Raw genomic sequence first — 12,978 nt, forward strand, 5'->3', positions numbered from 1 at the left:
CGCCTGTCACCCTGTGCTGCCCTTGGACATCTCCCTCGTCGTTTTTCAGGTAAGTCTGCTTGTATTTCATTTGTCTTCTTTTCCCTTCGGCTTTTTTATGTAGGAATCACAGTTGTCAGCATGGTGGTCATCGCTCGCCCGTACCCATCCCCCACAAAAAGGTGTAAAGGGGGGGAGCGTTAAAGGAACGCATACAGGGAAGAGAGAGGTGAGGAGATGAAGCATGGAGAAGGTTAGGTGGATGGCTGGTAGGCTATGAGGAACAGATGAGTTTTAAGTGCCCATTTGAAGGTGCACAGATTAGGGGACAGATGGAGGGAGCGAGGGAGCTCATTCCAGTGGAGGGGCCAGCCCAGGAAAAATCTTGAAATCTGGTAGATTTCTCAAAACAATAATTTTCCAGCATGGACTAGATCAGTGATTCCCAAAGTGTGCACCGTTGCTCCTTGGGGTGCGGTGGCGCTGTCACAGGGGTGCTGAGATCGCTCTCGAAAAAAAAAAAAAAAGAATTTAACAATCCAGCGCAGGATCCACCTCACTGTTCTCACTGACTGCCGGGCATGACGCCTTCACGTCCGACAGTGTCAGTGAGGAGCAGCAGCAGTGAGGACATCAGTAGAGAATACAGCAGAAAATTAGGAAGAAGGTAAGTAAAGGAACGGAGAGTGAAGGGGGGCACAAAGTGAGAGAGACGCTGAAGGAGGGGAAGGGGACACAGAGAGAGAGGGAGACGCTGAAGGAGGGGAGGGGGGATAGAGAGAGAGAGAGACGCTGAAGGAGGGGAGGGGGACACAGAGAGAGAGAGAGAGACGCGCTGAAGGAGGGGAGGGGGACACAGAGAGAGATGCTGAAGGAGGGGAGGGGGACAGAGAGAGAGAGAGAGAGAGATGCTGAAGGAGGGGAGGGGGACACAGAGAGAGATGCTGAAGGAGGGGAGGGGGACAGAGAGAGAGAGAGAGATGCTGAAGGAGGGGAGGGGGACACAGTGTGAGCTGGCAAAGAGGGGGGGACACAGTGAGCTGGCAAAGAGAGGGGGACACAGAGTTAGCTGGCAAAGAGGGGGACACAGTGTGAGATGGCAAAGAGGGGGACACAGTGATATGGTGAAGGGGCGCAGTAATATGATGAAGGGGCACAATGTGATGGTGAAGGGGTCCAAATACATCTTACGTCATTTCGACCCAACTACTTAAAAAACAGGACTACCCGGTAATTATTTTGGCTTAGGGGTGTCTTAAGGGTGCCTCGAACTGAGAAAGTTTGGGAACCACTGTACTAGTTAAATGATAGCAAGAATCTGATTGGTAGCTATGGGCAATACCTCCACTGTTCCTTTTTAGAAGGTTTGATAAATCTACCCCTAAAGCTAGGTGGTTTTAAAGGTAGGTTACCTCAAAATGCACTGTCACTTAACTTCATGTGCCTGAGTCATTAAGGAAAGTAAGGCAAAAAAAGGAGTGAATGTTATCCAGGACAAACCATGCTACAATGTAAGGGGTGCAAATTAGTTTATTATTTTGCACATAAGTTAAATACTGGCTGTTTTTTCCTCTAGCACACAAATACTTGATAACTTTATTTTTACTGTGACATTTAAAGTTGATCTAGGACATGCCCTACCACAACTATAAATCTGTCCCCACATTTTAAATTTACCTCCCCCTCCAATGCAACATGGTTTTGACCAGGTGCAAAGTTACTCCTTTTTATGCTTTTCTCTCTTTAATAACTCAGGCCCCATGAGTGCAAATAGTCTCACCTCCTCATGAAAGCTGTTTTACCAGTTAGGAGGCATTTTACCAGTTATCTCATTTCTCTGAGTGAGATCTGTGGGTACCCACAATTTACACAGATGTTTAACGACATATTACGCTGAGTGCAATGGTTCTTATCTTAATGTAAGCATATAAACTCATTAAGTAAAATTTAGACCCCTTATAGTATCACAGGAGACATTACAAAGCCGACAGATAGAACAGTGTAGACCAAGGGGGTATATTTACTAAACTGCGGGTTTGAAAAAGTGGATATGATGCCTATAGCAACCAATCAGATTCTAGCTGTCATTTTGTAGAGTGCACTAAATAAATGACAGCTAGAATCTGATTGGTTTCTATAGGCAACATCTACACTTTTTCAAAATCGCAGTTTAGTAAATCTAGCCCCAGGTATCAGAGCAGAGAGGATAACAGTATGATTGATCTGAAATACATTGTCCACTATCAACCAGACGGCAGAAAAACTCAGCAGATAACCCGGCCCAGGGGCTGACCTAGCCTTCATTTTTAAGGGGGGGGCTTTTAGCATAATCACGCGCCTTCTCTATTCTGATTGGCCCCTCCCGTTTTGATTGCTGGTGTCTTGGAGCTATTTAAAGTTATGTTTGTGCTGCTGGGGCAGGGGGGGGGGGGGCGGCAGAGGCGCACAGAGGAATTTTAAGGGGGGGTTTCCTCTCCACCGGAAAAAAAAGAAAAAGCAAGAGAGCTTCCGCACATGCACCCGCGCATGCGCAGCAGCTCTAGTTAGGAAGCACTGTACTATACAGCAGCCGCGGCGCTGTCAAAGAAGCGTCCGCGGCGGAGCCAATATGTAGGGCACTTCTTTAAAGGAGGTGAGGGGTTTAACCCCCCCTGCGTGCTCTTCTGGGGGGGTGGTTGCCCCGATCGACCACCCCCCACCCGGATCCGCCACCGACCCGGCAGAGGATTCTTAAGGTGGTCCATGTCATGTGATCTTTTGTAAAACGGTTCCCCACATTAGGACAGGAACCTGAGCCTGAGGTTGTAAACAAGGTAAGTCAGAAACACTACATACCAATTAATATAAAATATCTGTAAAAGATCAATTGTGCAGATATTGTAGTTATATGGTATGGTTACCCTATATTTGTTTGTTTAAGAATTTTATTACTTTGTTTGTAGTGTGTGATTAATGGGGGTTAACTCATGAAAGTGGTCACATGGCTATTTGAACCTATTTAAACAGCAGTATTAGGCTGTTAAGCCAGTGAGAATTCTACTAAGTGAAATTCTTACAAGTGTATTAACTAGTATAGTTAGAGGAGAACAAGAGGAGAACAGGAGGGGAACATTCTACCTGCAAACACTGCTACATGAGGACAACATTCAACAATCAGCCCTGAGCTCTGATATCTTCCACCACCTGGATTGCTAACTGCCTGGACTCTCCCTGCTGAACTGTTTCTCACACTTATTCAGGCCTGCTGCAGTATTATCACTTGGTGATTCCTCTTATGCTGCTTGGATTCCCACTTTTAATCCACACTGTTGCTCCACTTAGCTTGAACTTTGAACTGGCTCCCTCTTGTCCTGTGGATTTGTATAACCAGCTCAGTATAAAACAGGCATAATACAAGGTGCACTATTGCCTTCCAATCATGCCTGATGTTACTGTTTCACCTAACTGTTTTTTCTAAACCCACCCATCTGCTATCTCTACTGTCCTTTCTGCTTCTTATTACTCATACTTTACATATCTTCTTCCTCTTTTCTCTCCTTGTACCTTTGCATTCTTTTTATTACCTCTTGTACTCTCACCATTTCCTCACTCCACTTGTAAGCCCTTACCATTCTTGATTTCTGAATTCTTTCAACTGTCTATTCCACACCTTCTCTAGCTTTATCATGATTTTCTCCTCTCTCACTTCTGTTCTCTCCCTCTATCCCCCTGCTTCCCATGTCCAACCTTTCCATATTCTTCCTCCTCCTCACTCCCCCCTCTCACTTCCCACCCCCCTCCCTATTTCACTCCTCTCATCTCTTCTGTGCCTCTGAGCCCCTGATCTAACACGCTGCCCCCCTCTTACATCTTTTCCTCTCTCCTCCCTTTCCCCACTCACACCCTTTCCCTCTTGGCCCCTTTGCTGCTCTTCTCTCAGCGTCAATCTGCTCCTACCTACCACCTCCCTCTCTTTCCCCCCAGCTAATCTTCTCCCTCACGTCACTCCTACCTTTTGTCTCTCCCATTTATAAACCCCCTTATCTGCCCCATCTCCACTCCTCTTCTACCTCCTGCTCCCCTGCCCCTCATCTCCTGTCTGCTGACAAATCCCCTCTTATTTCTGCATCTCGTCCAATTCTAACCCTCTCTTCCTGTCATTCCCCTCGCTCCATATCATACTCACCCTTGCAGACAAGCAACCCCAACAATCTCATCCACATCTATCCTCTTCCCTCTCTTCCACTATCCTGTGGTCTCTGGAATGCCAGATCAGTCAGTAGCAAATTGACCTCTATCCATGATCTCTTTATCTCTAGATCCTTCAACCTGCTTGCCATCACTGAAACCTGGCTATCCCCTGATGACACTACCTCTCCAGCTGCACTCTCTTTCGGGGGCTTGTCCTTCTCCCACACACCCAGACCTGGGGAATGTCAAGATGGTGGCGTCGGCATACTTCTCTCCTCCTGCTGTTCTTTTCGGGGTCTTCCCTCCTGAACCCTCCCTCTCTTTTTCCTCCTTTGAGGTACACTCTATCCGCCTATTCCACCCAGTCCACCTTTGTGTTGCTATTATCTACCATCCTCCTGGTCCTGTCTCCCAATTTCTTGATCACTTTGCCACATGGCTCACTCACTTTCTCTCCTCTGACCTTCCCTCCCTGATCTTGGGGGATTTTAATATCCCTATAGACAATCCCTCAGACCCTGCTGCCTCCAAACTTCTCTCCCTCTCCTCCTCCCTTGTTCTCTCTCAATGGACCTCCTCTCCCTCCCACCACAGTGGCCACTCCCAGATCTGTTTTTTTCACCTCAGTACTGTCTCCGACCTCATTAATTCACCTTTTCCTCTCTCGGACCAGCATCTCCTCTCTTTTAGCAGCTCTCCACCCCTCTCATCGTTCCCGTCCCCAAGGTTACTCTCACCAGGCGTAATCTTGACACAGTTGATCCTACCAGTTTCTCCTCCTCCCTGGGCTCGCTCCTCTCCCCCATCACCACTCTTTCTTGCCCCAATAAGGCTGTCTCCTTCTACAATCACACTTTTACCGCTGCACTTGACTCTGTCGTCCCGGCTGTCACCGTCAAGCTTCATCGGTCCCCGCCACAACCGTGGCACTCTAAATTTACCCGTTATCTTCAAAAATGCTGCCGCAGTGCAGAACGGCTTTGGAGAAAGTCACGCACTCATGCTGACTTCCTCCACTTCAAGTTCATGCTTGCCTCTTATAGTTTGGCCCTATCCCTCTCTAAACAATCTTTCTTCGAAGCTTTCATTTATTCCCAATCCTCCAACCCCCGTCGGCTTTTTTCCACCTTCAACTCCCTCCCCTCCCCCTTTCCCCACCACGCTCTCTGCTGTCGACTTTGCTACCCACTTCACCTCCAAGATTGAGTGTATATGTCATGACATCTCCCAGCAGTCCCTTCTTACCCCACCCTCTCCCCCCTCCATGCCCATTCTGTCCCCCTTCTCACCCTCCTCTGCTACTGCTGCTATCTTCTTTCTCCCCTCCCCTCTAGCTAGCTCACCCTCCTTCTCTTCCTTCACTCCGGTATCTGCAGATGAAGTCCATACCCTTCTCTCTTCCTCTCCCCCCTCCACTTGCACACAAGACCCAATTCCCCTCCCACCTCCTCCGCTCCCTCTCTCCCGAAGCCTGCTCCCGGCTTGCACACCTCCTCAACCTCTCCCTCTCCTCTGGAATCTTCCCCTCCTCTTTTAAACATGCTCTTGTCTCCCCATACTCAAGAAACCGTCCCTTGATCCCGCCTCTCTCTCTAATTACCGACCTATTTCGCTTCTTCCTTTTGCCTCCAAACTCTTTGAATGGGTTGTCTACAACCATCTCACCTCCTTTCTTTCCTCTAACTCACTACTTGACCCGCTCCAATCTGGTTTTCGCCCCCTCCACTCCACTGAAACTGCCCACACTAAGGTCACTAATGACCTTCTCCTCGCTAAATCCAATAGACACTACTCCCTTCTTATCCTTCTTGACCTCTCTGCTGCCTTTGATACCGTTGACCACGCACTCCTTTTGCAAACTCTCAAATCTTTAGGCCTATGTAACACTGTCCTCTCCTGGTTTTCCTCTTACCTCACTAACCGCTCCTTCTCAGTCTCTACTCATGATTCTACATCACCCCCTCTTCCCCTACCCGTTGGCATTCCTCAAGGCTCCGTTCTTGGCCCCCTGCTTTTCTCCCTCTACACCGCCTCCCATGGTTTCCTCATCGACTCCTTTGGCCTCCAGTACCACCTCTATGCTGATGATGCCCAAATCTATCTTTTATCCCCTGACCTCTCCCCTTCCCTTCTGTCTCGTGTCTCCTCCTGTCTCTCGGCCATCTCATCTTGGATGTCCCAACGCTTCCTTAAACTCTATATTTCCAAGACCGAGCTTATAGTCTTCCCCCCTGCCAGGACTCTCCCACCTCCCCCCTCTCTATTTCTGTTAATAACACTACTCTCGTTTCCATCCCCCAAGTCCGATGCCTTGGGGTCATCCTTGATTCCTCCCTCTCATTTAAGCCTCACATTCTGTCTCTCTAAAAATCCTGTTACTTCCACCTTCGGAATATATCGAAGATACGTCCCTTTCTCACCACGGAAGCCACGAAAACCCTTGTTCACTCGCTTATTATCTCTCGCCTTGTCTACTGTAACCTTCTTCTCTCTGGCCTACCTGATTCTTGCCTTGAACCTCTTAAGTCTATCCTCAATGCTGCTACCTGCCTCATTTTTCTCTCCCGCCGCTCTATCTCTGCGGTCTCCCTCCAACAGTCACTACATTGGCTTCCCATACCCTACAGAATTAAATTTAAACTCCTCACCCTCACCTTTAAAGCTCTTAGTCAATCTTCCCCTCCCTACATCTCCAATCTCATCTCTACCTACACTCCTACCCGCCCCCTCCGCTCTGCCTCTGACCGCCGCCTCACTACTTCACTGATCACCTCCTCTCACTCTCGTCTTCAGGACTTTGCCTGGGCTGCTCCCCTGCTGTGGAACGATCTTTCACGTTCCATCAGGTTAACATCTACTCTCAAAGGCTTCAAGCGTGTCCTTAAGACTCATTTCTTTATTCAAGTCTATCAGTCCTCCTAACTTTCTTGTCCTGGCTCTCTCCCCTAGTAAGTACCACCTTTTATGTGTCTCCCCCGTCCCTTTGGTTTGTAAGCTCTCATGAGCAGGGCCCTTGTGTGCTCCTTCTACTGTTCCTTCACTCTCTGTACCTCTTGGCCTGCTTTGCTAGCCTTGTTTTCCCTGTTTCATTAAGCTTCGGCCGCCTTCTTGCTGATTTCTACCATCCCTTTCACTATCTGCCAGATATAATTCTGATTCGCTTTACCCTGTCACCTGTGTTTGCATATATTTGTGTATCATGTTGTGTCTTGGTTCTGTTTTCTGTATATGTAATGTACGGCGCTGCGGAACCTTTGTGGCGCCTTATAAGTCAAAGATAATAATAATAATAAAATAATAATTCTATATTCGATACCATAGAACAATAATCATGTATTGATGACTTTCTAAATCGAACAACTCAAGATGTCATAGTTGCTATTCTAACTGGTCTGCTGCTCTTAATGCAGAAACAATTTAAATTAATAGCTCTAACTTGGGAATCCAAAAGTGTACACAGTCCTTTAAGAGAGCCGCTAACAAAGGTGAGAGAAAGAAAAGGCTGCAGAGAGATTAATGGCACAAGGCCTACTGCAAACTGACTGAAGTAGAAAGAAATGGAGATCTATTTTTAAACGAAGCAGAGCATGGAACAGAGAACCCCCAAATGAAGATTTTTATATTTTGAAGAAACCAGGACATTAAAAATTTTAATGTCTTTTCTTGCAGGCCAAACAGAACCAGATGTAACAAAGTGAAGCTACAGGAGAATTTACATGGTACCAGAGATAAGTCAAGAACCCATGTTGATTTTCACCATAAGTCAGTAATAAACCCCTTTCTTAATTGAGACATTAGCAACAAACTCATTGACTAGAACATCTGAAACGGTTATGCGGCCACCACTGGTGAGATTATTAATGCTGTCGTTATGGGAAATACTCTTAAACACCAGAACAAATATGTGCCATTTCTCCCGGAATGTCCGGCAGACTCCCGAAATAGCAGACAGTCTCCCAAGCTCCAGGGAGAGTATCCTAATCTCCCTGACTGTGTCAGACCTCTTCAACATACCTGTATCTGCAGAGACCCAGACCCTGCCCTCACACACATGACCCTGACTCTGGACTGTCATTGGCTGACAGAAGAACTGCACTGAAGATTGTGGCAGATACAAGAAGAGCAGGTAAGTAAACAGAATGTAATAAGTGGTAACGGGGAGGGAAGAGAGGCCAGGGGAATAGTGGGGAGTAGAAGCAGTGAATGGGAAAAACAAGGGGTGAAGGAGAATATAGAAAGCACAGTTGGAGACAGACATAAGTGGGGAACAGAAGTGAGATGATTTAATAAGGGCTGAGGAGGAATCTGTAATGAGGAATCAGAAAGATAATAAGAGAGGGATTAATGGACTAACATGTAGCCACCTGTAATATGAAGTTTACCCGTTAAAACAATATATATACCTCTACCTCCCCTCCTCCTATTCTCTTATTGATACCGTCCCCACATTGTTGAGATTCAAATAAAAATAAATGTAAAAAAAATAAAATAAAGGAGTAATAAATTGGACAACAGAGGGGTAATAGAGTTAAAGAGAACAGAGGTGGAGAAGAAAAGGGAGAGTAAGGGGAAAGACCAAGCAGCATAAGACTTCCTAGGAGATTGTATGTGTATATGATTATTTATTATATAGCTAGTGATATTAAATGGTCTATCAGGCAACCCTACCAGAAATTATTTTTTTTATTTGAAAGTCTTGACGCAAGAAAAATAAAAATACAGTACAAGGCTTGTATTACCAGTAAATAAATGTGTGTATGTAAATTTATATATTTACTTGTTTAAACAATTTATTAAAAGTTCTAAATGTATTTGTTAAAATGAAAAAGAAATTTAATAGTGATTTTTGCTAGTTGAAGAAATTAAGGTCAATTCCAGTCTATGGTGACGTGCCACCCATACATAAACTCCCTCTCACATGCTGTGAATAGTGCTTTAGGTTCCACCAAGTGGCACTGAACATATCCCCTAGGTGGCACTAGATATGCTAATGGATATAGCTAGACACTCCCCTTTGGCAGTTCAGGACACGTCCCCTTCAACGGCATGCAGCTTAGGTTTTACTTGAGGAATCTCCCTGAAATGATTTTTCAGAAGTTGACAAGTATGGGTAAGAGAAGAGTGGCCAGACTGGTTCAAGCGGACAGGAAGGCAACAGTAACTCAAATAACCATGAGTTCCAACAGTGTAATGCAGAAGAGAATCTCTGAATGCCCAGCATGTTGAACCTTGATGTGGATGGGCTATAGCAGCAAAAGACCATATCAAGTTCCACTCTTGTCAGCTAAGAACAGGAAAAAGAGGCTACAATGGACACAGGTTCACCAAAATGGACACTTGAACATTGGAAAACTCTACCCTGGTCTGACAAATCTCGCTTTCTGTTAAGACATGCAATCCATGAATCCATCCTGCCTCGTGTCATTCAACAGTGCAGGCTGTTTGTGGTGGTATAATGGTGTGGGGAATGTTTTCTTGGCACATATTAGGCCCCTTAATAATTATCGAGCATAGTCTAAATGCCACAGCCTACCTGAGTATTGTTGTTGACCATAGGCATCCCTTTATGGCTGCAGTCTACCAATCTCCTAATAGTTACTTCCAGCAGGATAATGCTCCATGTACACATCATCTCAGGCTGGTACCACAAACATGACAATGACTTCAGAATACTCCAATGGCCTTCACATTCACCAGATCTCAATAGAGCACCTTTGGTTTGTGGTGGAACAGGATATTTGTACCATGAATGTGCAGCCAAAAAATCTCCAACAACTACATAGTACTATCTTGTCAATAATTGACCAGAAACTCTAAGGAATGTTTCCAAATTTTCTTAGCGCCCAATATTTTATATTTAATGGAATGTTTCTAGCACCTTGTTGAATCCATGCTATGAAGAATTTAGACTGTTCCAAGGGCAAAGGGAGGGATGAATTTACTACCCAGTACTATCATCATCATAAACATTTATTTATATAGCGCCAGCAAATTCTGTACCAATTTACAATTTCGAACAAACACAGTAATCAATACTGGGTAATACAGACAGATAAGTAAGAAGACCCTGCTTGCATGCTTACAATTTATGGGACAATGGGAGTTTGATACATGAGGTTAAGTGCTACATATTTCATATTGGTCCAGCCAGATAAAGGTGTACTTAATAAAGTAGCCACTGTATTTATATTGTACTCTGCATGCGGTATTTATGGAAATACCTGAATGCCAGTCAGAGATTGTAAAAACCATTGAATGAAAATCTCCCTGTTTTAATATATTCAACCTACTTGACTCCCTTCAACTTTCTTTGTAGTCGAGTCAAAATGAAGTGAAAAGGATGCACAACAGTAATTATCAAGGTGGACCACACTAAATGGCTTACAAAATTACAGCACTATCCACTGTGGAAGGCTATAGAATATAGTATTGGTCCTGTAATTAGGATCCTCACCCAACAATGTATTCTTAATATCCAACCACCAGTTTGGTAAATACCCCTAAATTTCCTATGAAAAAAACAGGTAAGAACAGTTACTGATTTGTGCAGGATTTAAGAACTGTGACCAATATTGTTATATTTCTCTATATCAATACACATTGATTCCCGGTACTTGTTTGTCTTTACCTATAAATACTCCTGGATGAGTCTACCACAGGGATATACAGACTCTCCTTCATTCTTTTCCTAACACCAAAACAGAGATCTTGATCTAATTTCACTCTCATTCAGTATGTTAATGAAATATTGCTAGCCTCAGGGATATTTGAAGAATCTCCAGAGCATGATCATTACTCTCTGCAAGGGTCTGTTCAGCCGGATCCAGAATTCTTACTACTAAAGCAATATCTTGCTGCTGCTCCTGCCCTAGGACTACCAAATAATGATAAACAGTTCACACTGTTATGTCATGAAAAGGAAGGACATGTTCTTACACAGTTACAAGGAGGCCGACAAAATACTATTCTATATGACAGCACTAAGTTGGATGGTGCAGAATAGGGTCCCCCTGAATGCCTTAAAGCTGAAGCAGCTGTGGCTGTACTTGTAGACATAACTACTGACATTGTACTAGGATGACATTTGAACATTTGCGAACTTCATGCTGTAATTGCTCTTTTGTGAAGAGCGATGACGCAAAATGTCAGTACAGAGATTTACAAAAAATGGAGTAACTTTGCTAAATCCTAATATCACATTTTGATATTCAGTACACTCAATCCGGCTATAATATTACCAACCCCTGATAAAAGCAGATCCCAGGATTGTGAAGTTGTCACAATCAGAGCAGCCGGGCAGCACACTGCCCCTGCCTGTCACTGCAAACGGACCTGCACATAGTGTGCAGCCGCCGGCAGCAAACCCCTGCTAGGGGGGGCGATCGCCCCGATCGCCCCCCCCCCCCCCCCCCCCCCTGGATCCGCCACTGCTGTGCTGGAAGACAATTAAGCAAACATAATACACCTTAGCCTTCTCTGGATTAAGGGACTTTGTAGTGCTCTATTGTGTAATGTTAACGTAAATTTGCCGTACAAATCTTCACACTGTTTGTTGGTAAATAATCCAGTAAACAGTACATTTTACTTTCTATTCACGGTCAGGTTAAAAAAAAACAGGCATATTTTTTTGCAGTATGTAATGTAAATTGATTTTGTTATGTACCTTGCTTTTGTTCTATTGAGAAATGCTTATGTGTTTGTTGCATTTGTGTGTAATGTAATGTCTATATACATTTGCTGTATTAATAGGAGCCTTACACCTCACACTGGCTGCCTCATCTTTGGACGGAAGTGCAGTGTCAAAGACCACATGAAGACTGTCATCAAACTGATGACCATTTGTTCCACTGACGATTGATACTTTCCCAATGTTAAGTATATATATATATATATATATATATATATATATATATATATATATCTCTTATAGAAACTTTTTCTATTATTGACTTATGTTGTTGTGGTCTCATTGCCTTATGTTACTGAAAGTCCTGCTTGGGACTTTCGCTTTATAAGTGGCTTTTCTTGCAGCTTCCCACCAATGGGTATATGTACCGACAGGTGTTGCTGATGAGCCAGAAGACAATGTGGGGCTTTCCAGTTCTGCTGGTGCTCAGTGTCCTCAGTGAAGGTCATTGTCTCCCATCTATTGTCTTGGAGTCAAACTCCTCTATGTTACCCAAGTTTCATAAAAGGAAACATCAAACCTTGCAAAACATGTATTTATCTTATATAGAATAGCACATTCAATCCATACCAACTGCCTCATCTCCATGGGTCATCTTAGGAACTGCGACTTCCTGACATGTGGGTGCATCCAAATCCTTTCACCAGAGGAAAGCTCCTTTGGCATTTGATGCTGTGATGTCAGTTGCAAAGTGGGATGGCTAGGAACCGCGAAAGGTTTTAGTGTTATACTGGTGCACCGGCAATGAGCAACAAGCGCTCATCAAGGTGCTCTTGAAAGATGCCTATGAAAATTAGACGTGCGCGTAGGAGTGCGGAGAATGGTAAAATATGAAAAGACGCAATGTGAAAAAGAGTGTAAATGTCACTTCAAAAACCAACTTTCTGCCACTTTAGAACCACCACTTTACTGAAATAAAACATTTCTATTTTCTCCTAAAATTTGGCTGATTTATGGCCTAAATAAATCTAGAGAGTGTTGGACATCGTCTCGATAAAGCTCTGGCCTTATTACGCTGCCACTTTTCAGCATATGAAGTTTTTCATTACATTGCTCAGACTGTGCCTAGAAATATGTGACTTCCCAAAGTGTGAAATTTATCCCATTAAAAGTACCAAATGAGTGCTGAGCATTAGTTAAAT

Source organism: Mixophyes fleayi, chromosome 4 (assembly GCF_038048845.1).
Source record: "Mixophyes fleayi isolate aMixFle1 chromosome 4, aMixFle1.hap1, whole genome shotgun sequence".
NCBI classification, from domain to species: domain Eukaryota; kingdom Metazoa; phylum Chordata; class Amphibia; order Anura; family Limnodynastidae; genus Mixophyes; species Mixophyes fleayi.